This window comes from Equus caballus, chromosome 4, assembly GCF_041296265.1.
Source record: "Equus caballus isolate H_3958 breed thoroughbred chromosome 4, TB-T2T, whole genome shotgun sequence".
Lineage (NCBI taxonomy): Eukaryota > Metazoa > Chordata > Mammalia > Perissodactyla > Equidae > Equus > Equus caballus.
In genome coordinates this window covers 51,865,807-51,880,859 of record NC_091687.1, presented here as the reverse complement: position 1 = coordinate 51,880,859, position 15,053 = coordinate 51,865,807, and the positions used below count along the sequence as shown (strand labels likewise).

The 15,053-nt window shown below is 35.8% G+C and overlaps 1 pseudogene; it reads left to right on the top strand.

Moving 5' to 3' along the window:
• The first annotated feature begins 8,848 nt into the window (after positions 1-8,848).
• Positions 8,849-15,053, top strand: part of LOC106783043 (transcription factor IIIA pseudogene) — a 43,854-nt pseudogene continuing 37,649 nt past the window's right edge.

The following is a 15,053-nucleotide window of genomic DNA, read 5'->3' as shown; positions in this document are numbered from 1 at the left end:
TGACCACAACTATGAGAGGGACTATTTTTGTCCACATTAACATCATTCCTCTAAGCGTCCCCTTACTAAAGCAAGCCCACTAGACTTCTGGAGAAGGGCTCCCTAAATGTATCCGGGCAAGTAGACTCACGTAGCACAGGGGGATGACGGTGGCAGATATGGAGATGTGCTGCTCAGCTCTTCTTCAAGAAAGGACTCTTTGGCTAGTTGCAAGGACTGTGGTCAGCCCACAGGCTCAGCGGCTAACTCCTGCAGGTCAGCCTCTATTTTTGAGCTAAGATCATGCTCTTCTTCTGGTGGCCCCAGTCACTGACTGAGAAACACTGTGATACCAGGGCCCAGGCATTTCCATCCAAAGCAGGGCTCATCTTCCCTTCATACTGGGCTGTCAGAATGAGTCCATTCTGCATTATGGTCCGATGGCTCCCCCTTTCCAATCCTGCTCCTGCCTCTTTCCTTTCATTGGTCTTACTCTCCAATAAACTTTTTGTGTTCCTAACTCTGTCTTGGGATCTGCTTCATAGAGGACACAATGCAAATAGTTTTTTATAAAACTGCCAAAATGTCTGAGAAAGGAACTAAAGATTTGGTGTCCTTCTGAGTTTAGGTTGCTTCCACAGCCAGAAGCTAGAAAAAATTTCTACTGAAACATCAAAATTAGTTACATTTAGAATTTTTACTTAAAACTTTGTATATGCAAAGGAATTTTCATTCTGGCTATGATGGAGTAACTAGTATTAGACTAGACTTTCTGCACAAAACAACTAAAAATTTAGACAAAATATATAAGAAAAACAACTGTTTAAATTCTGGACAATAGGCAGAGCAGGAATATTTCTTATAGAGGGGAAACAAAAATAGTATGCCCCATCATCCTCTTGGTTTCTGCCTTGAGATACTTTTGGATGGTGGGGCATAGAGGGTATACTGGTTTGCATAGTGTCCCCACAAAATTCACATCCACCTGAAACCTCATGATGTCATCTCATTTGGAAAGGTTCTATTCGGATGTGGTTAGTTAAGGTGAGGTCATACTGAATAAGAAAGGGCACCACATCCAATACATACATACCGTATATTCCATTTATATGAAGTTTTAGAACTGACGAAAATACAACAGTTGCCTTGGGATGATGGGGTTGTAGGGTATGGGGGAGAAAGGGTGGAGATTTCTGGGAACAGAAGTGAGGGGTCTTTCTGGGGTGATAAAATTTTTCCATGTCTTGAGAGGGTTATGGGCTACACTAGTGTGTGCATTTGTTAAACCTCACCAACCTCCACTGTACTTTTTACTCTATGTAAATTATATTTCACTTTTGAAAGTTTATCGAAAAACTTTATATATAATATATTATTCAGTACATACTTGAAAAATGCACAAATCATACATTGTCTTTTCTTCAGTTATGAATTCATCATGGTGCCATAACCAAACTTATTTCATTGCAAATAAGTTTCTGTATGTTCTATGTGTATTATTACTTTTTGCATTCTACCTTTATTAATACTTTAATGATATTAATGTTAAGCATTAAAATAGCTTGATACAAACATCACACCTAGATATACTTTGCCTTCTATGAGCACCTAATTTACCAGCAAGCATTTGTTGAGTACCTTTTTTAACAGTACTCTACTAGGCACTGTAGAAAAAGGGAAAAATAAACAGAAAACACAATTTAAAAGAAATCAGTGACTTTATCCATATGATATGGATAATTTCCCAGTAGAAAATATCTTCTGTACATTGAGAAAATAAATGACAGGTGTTATACTATATAGATTGTATGCAATACAGTTTTAAAGACAGAGAGCTAAAAGAGTGGAAAGCAGATTTTCAGGAAAGTGGGACTTCCAGAAATCCTGAAAGATCAGTAGCACTTCGTTTATCCAGCCAAATCTGTCTCTTAACAGGCTGGCATAATGCTTAATTTCCGTATCTGCATGTGTGCCAAAAATAAATAAATAAACCAGTCACCAGGGACTCTTTACAACACAATTTCTTCAAAGCTGAAGAGTTTCTTTAAAGTTTGTGATATTTTCAAGAACTTAAAGACCTACACACACACATACACACACACACACAAAGTTGTTTTCATATGCAAAGTTCTTTTGTATAGCCAAAGGATAGTGTTTTGAGATTCAGTGATTTGGTGATACTATATTCTACACTTATTCTTGGAGATATCTTAAAAATCTCCAGAATATTGTTCAGGAGAATAAGAATATATGTATACATTTTCCAAGAAGACGTATATTGGGAAAGAAGTTAGGATAAAATTTAAAATAATTCCATTTTCTTCTTGGCAGATGATATGTTTTACCATCCGCTGAGCAGAAGGCACATGCTAACTCCTTCCTTCCCTCTGGCCCTCCTTCTGCTTGCATCCTTCTCAGGATAAAAGGGTTGTCATTTCTCTACTATGTGCTTTGCTCTCTAGTAACTCCTGTGAACTGTCCTTTGGTTGGTTGTTTTTCCAATCAATTTTACATGACACCTAGTGCTCTCTCTAAAACTGCTTGCAGTAACACCAGGAGGAAGTTCTATCCATTGAGCAATGACTGCTCAGTGAAGGCTGATGTAGTTAAAAAAGAAAAGAAAAACTTTTAAATTAATTTAAAATCAATGATATTTTTTATTTTATTTCTTTATCAAGATCACATTGGTTTATAACATTATATAAATTTCAGGTGTACATCATTTTATTTCAACTTCTGTGTAGACTGCATCATATTCACTACCAAAAGTCTAGTTGCCATTTAATGATATTTTTTTAAAAAGCAGGCAGAAGCATTTTACTGAATTGCTAACTATGGATAGAACTGTGATTGAGTTTTCAAAATTTTCTCTATTTTTCAAGTGTCTTATAGTGTACTTATATTTTTCACATATTTTTGATATATTTTTCCTTAGCTTGAATTTTCTCTAATGTGCTTATGTACAGTTTAGAAGTTAATATTTAAAATTCAATCATACATATGAAGAAAAATGATCAAGCAGTCTTTCAAGTGGTTCACAGGGAACACGACAGGTTTATCATTTGTTGGTTGCATTATTGTTTTAAAGAAAGACAGGGGCCAGCCAAGTGGCATAGTGGTTAAATTCGCGTGCTCTGCTTTGGCGGCCTGGGGTTTGAGTGTTCGGATCCTGGGCACAGACCTACACACCGCTGGTCAAACCACATATCGCATCCCACATACAAAATATTGAAAGTTGGCACAGCTGTTAGCTCAGGGATGATCTTCCTCACCAAAAAAAAATTAAAAAAGAAAGAAAGAAAAAGAAAGAGAAACCTCGGTGCCTTAGCTAGTAGGGTTTCAGAAACTGATGAGAAAATTTTGAAGATATAGAAAATGTGTAAGATATGATGATTGAAAAGGGATGATATAGGGGAAAGGAAGAGGGGGGAGTTAAAAAAGAAAGTACACTATTTGGTCTTGATCCTCTTAAATAAAGCAAAAATAGAGGAGGAAATGAAGTCTATTGTGATTTCTGCATGTTTTTATCTATCAGTTCTGAAATACTCCAACGTAATCTCATTTTATATCTTCAAACTGTTCCTGCATCTTTGTATTAAACTCAGTCTTCTTTTTAATTTTCTTTTATTCTCTATTCTTCCTGTGTTCCTCTCGCATTTTGTGTTTTGGCCACATAATTGACACATACATCTCCATTTATTCTGTTCCCTATAGGTTTCCCACTAAGACTTAATTTAGCTCTCTCACCAACACATGCAAAGCAATCTACGTTAGAAAAGAATTGCTGAAGGATGTGGACACATAAATCTTCCTTAATATCTGTGGATATCCTATTTTTCTCTTAGCATGTGTTGTTGAACATCATATAGTATTCTGTAAGATCTTAATTCTTTGTCATTATACATTTGTTTATTGTTATTTTTATTTGGCTATTTCAATAGTAGGTGAAAATAGTCAAGGAATAGACTTCTATGTTATGTAGAAAATAAGTCTCTGGTACTCACTAGAATTTTTTATTATGAGGATGTTTTTCTGGATGGCATATACATATTATAACTTCTATCTTTCAATGATACTTATATTACAACATTATTTAGGAACATGCAAAACCTGACATGAGAATGGACTCTAAACAGGCCATTTCCAAACACACTGCTGAATAATTTATTTCCAAATTCATTGCTTTGGAAATATGCTGTCCATTAAAAAGACTTGTGATGGAAATGTAAAAAGTAGAATACGTTTTATAAAAAACAGGGTTAGAGAGACCTTTGAAAGTATCTTGAAATTCCACATCTTTTTTCTTTATTTCCCTAGAGCTATTTGACAATGGGACATTTAATCTAGACCTCAAAACTATGATAAATATTGCTACATTGGCAATCATATTACTATATATAAATGTATCGAAGTAACATACTCTACACCTTAAAATTACACAGTGTTACATTTCAAATTAATTCAATAAAAAGAACTATTTGTAAAAATTCTGAGGAATTACTCATGAAAGAAACATAAAGAGAAAAACACCTCCTAGTGAGCAAACAAAATAAAAATGTGCAAATATTTTGTAATTTAACAGTTAAGCTTTCAAGAAATTGTGATTATTCACATAACGTTTATGGGTATTTTCTTATTTTAAGTAAATGGTTATATGGCTACTTCATTTTAAAAAAGGGTTGAGTTTAATTTTTCAGAGCGACTGAATCAATTTCCTGAGCACATACTTTTTAGAATTATTAGAATTATCTTTTTTACAGGCTTTTATGTACTTTAATGCACAATATGAACATTGCCCTACTTAGTTATTATAGAGTTATCCAGTTCTTCCAAATATGTTTGTACTAAAAGCAAATTTAATAATAATATGATGAGTATTACATTTTTCTCTTCCATGTTTTTCTGTTTCATTTCACCCGGGCAGCCACTTTTGTTAACAATTACCAAATTATTTGTCTCCTCCATGTTCTTCCACTTGAGTCCCTCTTTTCCTTCTCCCGTATTTCTTACTATTGGTTCCACACATACTCCCAGTCTCCACTGACACTTCGACTCCCTGCTCATTTGAAAATGATTCAGATGTTTAGATTGGCAATCACATTCTGTTGGTTAATTTATCACAGTGCTTTTTTTTACTTCAAGTTTTCTGTATCAGTTAAAGTTCTCCTGGAAGTTCAGCTCTTGAATCCTTCAACACAGAGTCTCAAGCACATTGAAACTTTGGGGGGAAAAAAACCCTCAAGATCCTAGCATATAGTACCTCCACATCAGGAATACCTCCCAGGGCCAGTTGTTAACATATGCCATCATACCACTGAACTGGGTCACATTACCCTCCAGTTGTAGTTGAATATCTTCAAAATGGTGCCTCATGAGTGACCTCAATCCATTGATCCATCAGTGAGAACCTCACTAAGTCTCTCATGAAAAACCAGTTCTGTTAATTTCTAGTCTTCTGTCTTACAGAAGCAGAGTCTAAGAAGTGTGTACCATATCATTATCTCCGTCTTCATCCACTCTCCTTCCACAGAAACCTGTACAAAGTGGGATAGTAGAGGAATGGGGACAAAGAGGGTTTCTCCTCAATGCTAGCAGAAACTGAGCTGCTGTTAAACTAGATACAGATTTTAGTTTAGCCTCTGTTTCCCAATGGACTTAAAACTCTTGTAACAAAGCAAACTAGGAAATGTGAGGCTTCACAATGACTAGCAGAGTTGTGTGCCCATGTTAGCCTTTCAAAATGGTCTTTGATGTTGTTGACAAAAAAATCAAATGACCAAGCACTTGTAAAGACATCTTTTCAAAAAGTAAACCCGATTTTTTCCAGCTGGAGGTTAGACTTTTTGTTACTAGAGATACTTCCAAAGTGTAATTCAAAGACATCTAGTTAGTTTTTAGGAAATGCTCTCACTTATATGTAAGATATAACAAGCAATAGATTATTTCATTCAACAAAAAAAACAAAAAGAGTATTATTTATATAAAAGATGAGATAGGGAAGAAAAAAATACCGATGGCTTTGGTAAAATTAATGTTTTTCTTTCAGATTGGCTAGCAGCCAACAAAGAAGCCAGTCAGAGGGTTCTGCCCTTGGCAGCTCGATGGGTCATCAAAGAAAACAATTGTAATTGTTTGTGGATGCTCATGACAATCCCTCACATACATCTAACAGGCTGTCTCTGTGTAATATCTATCAGAGTGTTTGTTAACACTTCCTTTTTAAGTCTGCATGTACTTCTCTTATCAGACTTTCCCAAACTAGAGACTCTGTGAATTTGATGGTGTGGCTAAAATTCCCTAATGAAAAACTGTACCACCTTTAGAAATAACATAATCTATCTTTTATTCATTCTTCTACTGCATTTTATAAAATCAGGATGAGCTTTCCACTTCTATCAGTATACAAATATGGTGTTACTAGGAATTAATAGGTATTTCAAATTCCTGATTGCAAAACCAAACATCTAAATGAAACCATCACCAACAATAGTCTGCTCCTCTCTCAATCTTTTCCATGTATAGTCTATTATTTTAGTTGTCCCTGAAAGGAAACGTCAAGAAATGTTAAATATCTGAGCCTAATAGGCATATTTACTGTACAGCGCGGAAGTCAGGGTGGCTGGGCCTCATCTTAGTAGAAGAGCAGGAGAGATAGCAACTGATGAAACCCCACAGCCTGTAGATGCCCTGCTCATATAGGGTTTTTAGATTAATATAAGGATTCTTACATGTTTTTTTGTAAAGATTGGCACCTGGGCTAACAACTGTTGCCAACCTTTTTTTCTTTTCTGCTTTATCTCCCCAACCCCGCCATACACAGTTGTATATCTTAGTTGCAGGTCCTTCTAGTTGTGGGATGAAGGATTCTTACATTTGCTTGAGTGGATTTGATGTGGTTTACATTTCAACAGGATGCCCCTGAATGAGTATTGAGACTAGGATGCAGAGTAAACAGGGTGGAGTAAGTGGGATCTAGTAGTAGGATTTATTGTAATAATCCAGGCAAGAGTTGATTATTGGACCAAAGTGTATCTATTGAGGTGGTGAGAAGAGTTTGGATGCTGGATAAAGGATCTGTTGATGGAAAGGATGTAGGGTATGGCAGAAAGAGGGAAATCAAATTGATTCTAATCTTGTCGTTTCATGTACCTTCAAAAGCATTGAAGAAGCTTTAATAGGATTGTGTGTCTGAACCTGTTAGGGAAATATCCTAAAGAATTAGATCAACTGCATTCAGTCAGATTATTTCAGCCATCTAGATATGGGGTAAATAGTGTCCTAAAATATTGAAAGGCTGCTGAATCTCACACATAGGTGAATAAATGCAATTAAAGCAACAAGGGGATATTTTACTCTATTACTTTGGCAAAAGCACCAAGTTTGATAGTATACACTGGTAAGGATGTGGGAAGGCAGGAATTTTCATACACTGTACCAATGGAGGAAAGTAACTTGGTAGGACCATAAGAAGGGTGATATGGCAGTATCCATAAAAATTAGAAATTCATATCTAGCTTTTAACTAGAAATTATACTGCTCAAAATTTAGTCCACAGATAGATTTTCAGATGTGTTTCATGGATATATTGTAGGTTTTTATTTTTGCAATAACAAAACACTGCAAGTGACCTAACTGCTGAGAGGTAATTGGTTTTATAAATCATTCATTTAGTCTATATAGATTCACTTACTAGATTACTATGCAATAACTTTTAAAATGTATATTATTTATCTCTAAGATATATTCTTAAGCAAAAGGTGAAAGGTAGAAAAATGTTTCTAATGTGTTCTTTTAGTGTAAAAAAGATTATATACATGTGTTGATATATAATACCTATGTATGTATGCTTTCATATGCATAGAAAATTTCTTGAAGAGTACACAAATGGTTAACAGACATAAATTTTGTGAGGAGAATTTGTTACCTCAAAAGAAATCTTATGTGTGACTTTTTTTGCAGTGCGGGAAAAAAATACAAATTTTTTTAATGTGCGTCTGTCACATATTTAGCTGATTTAGTTAAAAATACAAAATTTGACCATCACAGGGAAGTGGTATGAACTAGTATAGACCACAATAATCTATGTGTCCATCTGTTAACTTATGAATTGTTTTAATTTTAATTTATCTTGAAATATCTACAATGTCTAAGGTATGTGGTCAAAATTACCTGAGTAATTGTTTTATTAAATATCTCAAGTCCTATTTTGCACTCACAATGAGCATTCAGAAGAGTGACATCAGCATCATGGTGGAGTGAGTTGTGCTTTTTGTCTCTCCCCTCTAAGTTATAACTAAATGGACATTCATTACCCAGCAGAAGATTCCCTATGCAGCAAAACAAGATGACTGAGAGATACATGCTACTGTACATCTGAAGGTGGGTGGAATGGATCCCATGGAAGCAGTGGAACTAGGGGAGTAGAGGCAGCAATTCATGTCCAACATCCTCAAACAGTAGGTGGCACAACTGTGAGTGGAGACAGGGGCAGCCTGGCCCACAGGCAAATGGTTTTGGAGTGGTAGCCTGGCCTGCAGGAACACCCAGCATACCATGGCAGCCCTGCCCTATGAATGCTCCCCACCAAGTGGCAGCAGCTCAGCCCCTGTGAGAAGACACTCCACCCACCTAGTGCAGCAGCTTAGCCAGACCCATCTGCCTAGCACAGTGGCCCCACTCATGTGAGCCAGACCCACCAAGCTGCTGCAACCAGCCCTCACAAATGCGGAGTGGCTTAACCAGCACAATTACCAGCAGATGGGGCAGGATCAGAAAACACAGCTCCTTCCCACACCCCAGTGATGGCAGGTGAAATCTGAGATTCAATACTACCACAAATGTGCCACATAGAATCAATTCATCAAACATCATGAAGAACTACAGTAATACTGCAGAGCAGAAGGAAAATGACAAGTCTCCAGAAACCAAACCTGAAGTCACAGAAGATTGCAATCTAATTGACAGAGAATTCAAAACAGTTAACATAAAGAAACTCAATGAGTTACAAGAAAACTCAGAAAAACAGTTCAGTGAGCTCAGGAATAAAATTAATGAACAGAAGGAATACTTCACCAAAGAGGTTGAAGTTCTTAAAAAAGACTATACAGAAATTATGGTTATAAAGAACACAATTAATGAGATAAAAAATGATTCATAAACCATAAAAAATAGAGCAGACCTTATGGATGACAGAATTAGTGAATTAGAAGGTAGAAATATGAAAATGCTTCAGGTGGAGGAGGAGAGAGAACTAAGATTTTTAAAAAATGAAGACATTCTTTGAGAAATATCTGGCTCAATTAGGAAAAGGTAACATAGGATTATAGGTATTTCAGAGGGAGAAAGGAGAAGAAAGCTTGTTCAAAGAAATAATAGCTGAGAACTTCCCAAACTGAGAAAAGAACTGGACTTACAAGTTCATGAAGACAATAGAACTCCTAATTACATCAATGCAAAAAGACCTTCTACAAGGCATATAATACTAAAACTAGCAAAAGTAAATGACAAAGAAAAAATATTAAGAGCTGCAAGGCAGAAGACAATAACATACAAAGGAACCCCTATGAGGCTTTCAGTAGATTTCTCAGCAGAAAGCTTACATCCTAGGAGATAATGGAATGATATATTCAAAATACTGAAAGACACAAATTTTCAGGCATGAATATTCTATCCAGTGAAATTATCCATCAGATTTCATGGAGAAATAAAAGCTTTCCCAGATAAACAAACATTGAGGGAGTTCATCACCACTAGACCTGCCTTACAAGAAATGATGGAAGGAGCCCTCCTACCTGAAGCAAAAAGGCAAAGGGTTACAAAGCTTTGAGGAGGGAGATAAATAGACAGACAAAATCAAAAACTTGCAGCTCTCTATCAGAATAGGTAGCAAAGACTTAGTTATAACATAAAAGATCAAGAGAAGGAAGCATCAAAAATAACTATAAACACTTCAATGTAGTCACAAACTCACAGCACAAAACAGGATAATTTGTGACAACAATAACTCAGAAGGGGAAGAGGAAAGTGATGGAACTTGCTTAGGCTAATGGAGATAAGAGGCTATCAGAAAATAGACTATCACATCTATGAGATCTTTGATACAAACCCCATGGTAAATACTAAACAAAAAATCAGAGCAGAAACCCAAATCATAAATAAAGAGAAACTGAGAAAACTATCACAGGAAACCACAAAACCAAAATGACAGTCACAAAGACAAGTGAAAAGAAACAATGGAACTATAGAACAACTGGAAAACAAAAGATAAAATGGCAGTATCCAGCCCTCATATATCAATAATCACTCTAAATGTAAATGGATTGAATTCTCCAATCAAAAAACACACAGTGGCAGGATGGATTAAAACAAAGACCCAACAATGTGCTGCCTCCAAGAAATAAATCTCAGCTCTAAAGACATACACAGGCTGAGAGTGAAGGGATGGAAGATGATAGTCCAAGCAAATGGCAAGCAAAAGAAAGCAAGTGTTGCCATACTTATATCAGACAGAGAGGACTTCAAGATAAAATAGATAATTAGAGACAAAGAGGGTCAGTATATAATGATATAAGGGACAATCCACCAAGAGAATATAACACTTATGAAATATATGCACCTAACACAGGAGCACCAAAGTATATAAAGCAACTATTAACAGACCTAAAGGGAGAAATTTACAGCAAAACAATAGTAGTAGGGAACCTCAACACCCCACTTACATCAATGGATAGATCATCTAGACAGAAAGTCAACAAGGAAATAGTGGAATTAAATGAAAAACTAGACCAGATGGATTTAATAGATATATATATAGAGAACCACTCCATCCAAAAACAGAAGGGTACACATTCTTCTCAAGTGCATATGGGACATTCTCAAAGATAGACCATATGTTGGGAAACAAGACACAGGTCAAAAAATTTAAGAAGACTGAAATCATATCAAGCATCTTTTCCTACCGCAGTGCTATGAAACTAGAAATTACAACTAGAAACTGAAACTAAAAGAAAAAGCCTGGAAAAGTTACAAATATGTGGAGACTAAACAATAGGCTACTGAACAACCACTGGATCAATGAAGAAATCAAAGGAGAAATCAAAAAATATCTGGAGGGGGGCTGTTGTTAAGTTCAGCATGCTCTGCTTTGGTGGCCCAGGTTTGTTTCCTGGGTGTGGACCTACACCACTCATTGGCAGCCGTGCTGTGGTGGTGACCCCCTTACAAAATAGAGGAAAATTGGCACAGATGTTAGCTGAGGGCAAATCTTCCTCAAGCAAAAAGAGGAAGATTGGCAACAGATGTTAGCTCAGGGCAAATCTTCCTCAGCAGAAAAAAAAAAGCCTGAAGACAAATGAAAATGAAAATACAACAGCCCAACACTTATGGGATGCAGCAAAAGCAGTGTTAGGAGGGAAATTTATAGCAATACAGTCCTACCTCAACAAAGAAGAAAACTCTCATAAGTAATTTTAAATTACCCCTAACAGAACTATGAAAAGGAGGCTAATCAAAGTCCAAAGTGAGCAGAAGGAGGGAAATAAAAATTGGAGCAGAAATATATGAAATACACACTAAAAAAAAAATAGAAAGGATCAATGAAAGTAAGAGCTGCTTCCTTGAGAAGATAAACAAAATTGACAAGCCCTTAGTCATACTCACTAAGGAAAAAAAGAGAGAAGTCTCATGTAGATAAAATTTAAAATGAAACAAGAGAAATTACAATAGATACCATAGAAATACAAATAATTATAAGAGAATACTATGAAAAACCATATGCCCACAAATTGGATAACCTAGAAGAAAGGGGTAAATTCTTAGACCCATACAACCTCCCAAAACTGAATCAAGAAGAAAGAGAATCTGAGTAGACCATTCATAAGTAAAGAGATTGAAATAATAATTAAAAACCTCCCCCAAAGCAAAAGTCCAGGACCAGAAGCCTTTTCTGGAAAAGTCTACCAAACATTCCAAGAAGATTTAACAGCTGTCCTTCTCAAACTATTCCAAAAAACTTCAGAAGACAGAATGCTTCCTAACTCATTCTATGAAGCCAACATTCCCTGATACCAAAACCAGACAAGGACAACACACAAGAGGAAAATTACAGGCCAATATTGCTGATGAACATAGTTGCAAAACTCCTCAACAAAATATTGTCAAATTGAATACAACAATACATTAAAAGGATCATACACTATGAGCAAGTGGGATTTATACCAGAGATGCAGGGATGGTTCAATATCCACAAATCAATCACTGTGATACATCACATTAACAAAATAAGGACTAAAAATCACATGATCCTCTTAATGGATGCAGAGAAAGCATTTGACAAGATCTCACATCCATTTATGATAAAAACTCTCAATAAAATGTGTATACAAGGAAAGTGCCTCAACATAATAAAGGCCATATATGACACACCCACTGTCAATATCACACTTAATGGAGAAAAACTGAAAGCCATCCCTCTAAGAGCAGGAACAAAACAAGGGTGCCTACTCTTGCCACTCGTATTCAACATAGTACTGGAAGTTTTGGCTGGAGTAATTAGGGAAGAAGAAGAAATAAAAGGGATCCTAATTCAAAAGGAAAAAGTAAAACCCTTGCTATTTGTGGACGACATGATTCAATATATAGAAAACTCTAAAGAATCCACCAAAAAATTATTAGAAATAATCAAAACTACAGCAAAGTTGCAGGGTAGAAAATCAACTTATAAAAATCAGTTGCATTTCTATACACTAATAATGAGCTAGCAGAAAGAGAACTCAAGAATATAATCCATTTATAATCACAACAGAAAGAATAAAATATTTACAAATAAATTTAATAAGGAGATGAAAGACCTATACACTGAAAACTGTAAGACATTGTTGAAAGGAATCAAAGAATATATAAATAAATGGAAAGATATGCCATACTCATGGATTGGAAGAATAAATATAGTTAAAATGTCCATATTACTAAAGCAATCTACAGATTCAATGCAATCTCAATCAGAATCCTAAGAACAGCCTTCACGGAAGTAGAACAAAGAATCCTAAAATGTAGATGGAATATCAAAAGACCTTGAATAGCCTAAGCAATCCTGAGAAAAAAGAACAAAACTAGAGGCATCAAAATCTCTGACTTCAAAATATACAAAGCCATAGTAATCGAAACAGCCTAGTACTGGCAGAAAAACAGATACACAGATCAATGGAATAGAATGAAAAGCCCAGAAATAAAACCACACATCTATGGTCAATCTTCAACAAAGGAGCCGAGAACATGCAACGGAGAAAGGAAAGTCTCTTCAATAAACAGCGTTGGGAAAACGGAATAGTTCCATACAAAAGAATGAAAGTAGACCATTATCTTACATCATACACAAAAATTAACTCAAAATGGATTAGAGACTTGACTGTAAGATCTGAAACCATAAAACTCCTAGAAGAAAACAGAAGCAGTACACTCTTTGATATCTGTCTTAGCAGTATTTTTTCAAATATCATTCCTACTTAGGCAAGGGAAACAGAAGAAAAAATAAACAAATGGGACTACATTAGACTAAAAAGCTTCTGCAAGGCAAAGGAACCATGAACCAAACAAAAAGACAACCCATCAACTGGAAGAAAATATTTGCAAATCATATATCCGACAAGGAGTTAATTTCCAAAACATATAAAAGACTTAGCCACTCAACAACCAAAAGACAAACAACCCAACCAAAAAATAGGCAGAATAGGAGGCCAGCCTCATGGCGTAGTGGTTAAGTTCAGTGCACTCTGCTTCAATGGCCCAGGTTCACAGGTTAAGATTCCAGGCATGGACCTACACCACTCATCAGCCATACTGTGGCAGCAACCCACATATAAAGTGAAGGAAGATTGTTACAGATGTTAGCTCAGGGCTAATCTTCCTCAGCAAAAAGAAAAAAGGGCAGAGGATCTAAACATTTTTCCAAAGAAGATACACAGATGGCCAACAGGCACGTGAAAAGATGTTCAACATCACTAATTATTAGGGAAATGCAAATTGAAATTACAATGAGATACACCTTACACCCATCAGAATGTCTATAATTAACAAGGAAAAAAACCCACAAATGTTGGAGAGGATGTGGAGACAAAGGAACCCTCATACACTGCTGGTGGGAATGCAAACTGGTGCAGCCACTGTAGAAAACAGTATGGAGAGTTCTCAAAAAATTAAAAATAGAAATACTATACAATCCAACTATCCTACTACTGGATATTTATCCAGAGAACATGAAATCAACAGTACAGAGATATATATGCACCCCTATGTTCATCACAGTATTATTCACAATAGTCAAGATGTGGAAGCAACCCAAGTACGCATCAACCGATGAATGGATAAAGAAGATGTGGTTTATATATGCAATAGAATACTACTCAGCCATAAAAAAAGACAAAATCATCCCATTTGCAACAAGATGGATGGACCTTCAGAGTGTTATGTTAAGTGAAATAAGCCAGACAGAGAAAGACAAACACTGTATGATTTCACTTTGTGTGGAAGATAAACAAACACATGGATAAGGACAACAGATTTGTGGCTACCAAAGGGGAAGAGGGCGGACGGATGGGTGAAAGGGCTGAAGGGGCACATATGTATGGTGATGGATAAAAACTAGACTATTGGGGGTGAACAAGATGCAGTCTATAAGAAACTGATATGATATATAATAATGTACACCTGAAATTGTACAATGTTATAAACCAATATGACATCAATAAAATAATTTTTTTAAATAAGCATTGGATTCTTCTGGTATATTTAATAGAAATTGGAGCATTGGAATACCAATGACTTTCCAATTGTTAAATTTAATGTTGGCTTTTCAAACTTTATTCTATTTGATCTCCAATTGTATTGCACTGGCCACCACCTATTGGTATGTACTGTGTTCTATCTTGACTGCAAAATGACCACTCTGTCTTGAATTATTTTTCCCTTCTAACTCTTTTTCCCTTAGGTCTTTAGCTGGCAGTTCTTCTCCTGTGAGTTATCTTTAACGATTAGTTTTCCCCAGGATTCTATGACTCCATGCCAGATATTCTTAACTT